Source organism: Suncus etruscus, chromosome 1 (genome assembly GCF_024139225.1).
Source record: "Suncus etruscus isolate mSunEtr1 chromosome 1, mSunEtr1.pri.cur, whole genome shotgun sequence".
NCBI classification, from domain to species: domain Eukaryota; kingdom Metazoa; phylum Chordata; class Mammalia; order Eulipotyphla; family Soricidae; genus Suncus; species Suncus etruscus.
The window spans coordinates 153321881-153325159 of record NC_064848.1 but is presented as its reverse complement, the minus strand read 5'-3'; the positions used below and the strand labels follow the sequence as shown (position 1 = coordinate 153325159).

Below are 3279 nucleotides of genomic sequence, written 5' to 3'. Positions count from 1 at the left end.
TTAACTGAATAAATCAATCTATGACCAAAACCTGGTTCCTCATTCATGTCCTAAACCTGTTCACCTCCTTATAATCCCCGGATTAAAAGAGTCAAATTTGGGCCCAGAGAGATAGCACAGTGGCATTTGCCTTGCAAGCAGCCGATCCAGGACCTAAGGTGGTTGGTTCGAATCCCGGTGTCCCATATGGTCCCCCGTGCCTGTCAGGAGCTATTTCTGAGCAGACAGCCAGGAGTAACCCCTGAGCACCGCCGAGTGTGACCCCCCCCCCCCAAAAAAAAGAGTCAAATTTATGCTTGCTTCAGCAGCACATATACTAAATTGGAACAATACAGAGAAAATTAGCATGGCCCCTGAGCAAGGATGACCACAAATTCGTGAAGCATTCCATATTTTTCAGTCTGAATTTTTTTTAATCTTAAAAACAAATAAAAGAGTCAAATTCTTTTTTTTTTTTTTTCTGGTTTTTGGGCCACACCCTGTGACGCTCAGGGGTTACTCCTGGCTATGCGCTCAGAAGTTGCTCCTGGCTTCTTGGGGGACCATATGGGACGCCGGGGGATCGAACCACGGTCCGTCCTAGGCTAGCGCAGGCAAGACAGGCACCTTACCTCCAGCGCCACCGCCCGGCCCCAAGAGTCAAATTCTTTATGAAAACAGGACTTCCATCTGCAAGCTTGAAGGTTAGATCAGATTGAAGGGACATAGTGGTAATGAGATCCACCAGCATAATAGACACCTGCAAATTAAATTTCCCAGAAAAATGTAAAATGAGCACATTTCTCTCCCATCATTCCCACTGGCTCGCCTCTTCACTGAACTCTTTTTTTTTTTTTTTTGTTTTGGTTTTGGTTTTTGGTTTTTGGGTCACACCCGGCATCGCTCAGGGGTTACTCCTGACTCTGAGCTCAGAAATCGCTCCTGGCAGGCTCAGGGGATCATATGGGATGCTGGGTTTCGAACCACCGTCCTTCTATGTCTAAAGCAAATGCCTTACCACTGTGCTATCTCTCCGGCCCTTCACTGAACTTTTAAATACTTTGTCCTCGCCCATGAGGACTTTGTGTTCCACTATCAGTAGTAGGAAATGCTCCTATAGCTTCACCACCCATACTGTGGACCTTGGTAAAGGAGTGTCAGCATCACCTGCCCACACAATGTTTTTTGACACGTATGTGTTTTTGTTTTTGTTTTTGGGTCATGCCTGGCAGCATGACATGGCAGGGGTTACTCCTGGCTCTGCGCTCAGTGGGCCAGATTTCTCTGCTATAGTCTCTCACTTATCATTTACTAGAGAACCCATTCCCCAAGTCAGAAATGTCATCTCTCAAAAATGTTAAAACGTGAAGGAGACCAGGGCCAGAGTGATAGTACAGCAGTAGGGAGTTTGCCTTGCACACAGCCAACACAGAACTGACCCGAGTTTGATCCCTGACATCCCATATGGTCCCCCGAGCCTGCCAGGTGCGATTTCTGAGCATAGAGACAGGAATAGCCTCTGAGCACCACCAGATGTGGCCCAAAAACAAACAAAAAAGTAAAGGAGGTTATCCAAAAAAAAATCATCACTTTATTCAATAGTACTGTTGCATCAAATAAAGTGTAGTTTTTCTTTAAAAAAGAAAATATGGGCCCGGAGAGATAGCACAGTGGCGTTTGCCTTGCAAGCAGCCAATCCAGGACCAAAGGTGGTTGGTTCGAATCCCGGTCCCATATGGTCCCCCGTGCCTGCCAGGAGCTATTTCTGAGCAGACAGCCAGGAGTAACCCCTGAGCACCACTGGGTGTGACCCCCACAAAAAAAAAAAAGGAAAAATGAAGAAGAAAATACAATTTAATGGGTGAATTTGTGAGGCCAGGCCAGCAGAAAATGCTGTGATAAGCTTGTCCCACCAATGCTGGTCCAAGCAGGGCACACCTCATCTGTTCTTCTCCACATTATGTATTAGGAGTTTGGTACAGCATTTTAAAAACTTCATTCACAGGAGTCAATCCAATATCTACTGATTTTTTTTCACAAGGTACTCAGGTAACCCAGCAGTTTTATTTTCATGAAGACTCTTGCCATGAAAAAACTTAACAAGAAGCAGACAAACCCAATAAACAGAAGCAGGAACCTATTGAGTTTGGGAATGTTTGGTGCATTGGATCAGTCCAGGGTTCTGAACCCTAAACTTCCCATGGTAAACAGGAAGCTGGATGTGAGTACTTTTATGATAAACTGTACATTTACTCTGTAGGCCAAGAAAGCTACTGGTCTTTAATATCTGTGATCATCTGTCATAGAGCCAAGGTTCAACAATGACATCATAAATTAATTCCCCAGTGATGAGAAAGTAAGACACCACGACCAAGGCTAACACCATCATAGCCAATGATATGTGCATCCAGGGTGGCTTCTTCAGCTTCAGGTTGGGATATTAGAGCACCAGAAAGGGAACCTAGTACTGAGACTACATGTTAGTGGTGGCAGGGCCAGCATTGCCATGAAGTCACTCCTCCACCTCTCCTTTTAAGAAATAATTCCGAGTACATATAAAAAGAAATCTACAGGGGCCAAAGTGATAGCATAGAGGATTGGGCACTTGCCTTACAGTGGCCAACCCAGGATTGATCCCTAGCATCCAATATGTTCCCCCGAGGCCCACCAGAAGAAATTCCTGAATGCAGAACCAAGAAAAAAAAACCTGAAAATTACTAGCTGTGACCAACAAAACAACAACAACAACAAAAGAAATAAAAGAAAACTTGGGGGGCTGGAGAAATGGCTCAAAAAGCTGGAGTACATGCTTTCTATGAAGGAATCTCAGGTTCCCTCTCTGGCACTGCACTGTAAGGTCCACTGAATACTGCGGGAGTGACCCAGGTATGGATCTTCCCCTGAGAAGAAAATCTAAGTAAAATAATTGATTAAATGTTCCTAACAGGGGCCAGAACAGTGGTGTGGAGCGATAGGCAATTCGATCCCCCGGCGTCCCATATGGTCCCTCAAGCCAGGAGCAATTTCTGATGCATAGCCAGGAGTAACCTCTGAGCAGCACCAGGTATGCCCCCCCCAAAAAAAAAAAACAATAAAAAAATGTTCCTAACATTGCTACAAAATCTGCCTCTTACTTTGGTGGGGGAGAATAAATGGGAGGAACTCACAAGCTGAGCTCAGGGAACCTGAGGGCCACTCCTGGGTTCAATGCTTAGTCCAATTGTGCTCTGAACCACTCGGGTGGTTCAAGGGCTTCAGAACTACAATCTTCACTACTCAGGGATCCATGCACTGCCACAG

General features: G+C 45.4%; 2 pseudogenes; one reads left to right on the top strand and one right to left on the bottom strand.

Annotated features, from left to right (window-relative positions):
- The first annotated feature begins 296 nt into the window (after positions 1–296).
- On the top strand, positions 297–397 carry LOC126027860 (uncharacterized; annotated as a pseudogene).
- Positions 398–2013: 1616 nt separating this feature from the next.
- Positions 2014–2458, bottom strand: LOC126027216 (oligosaccharyltransferase complex subunit OSTC-like; annotated as a pseudogene).
- Positions 2459–3279: the final 821 nt, after the last annotated feature.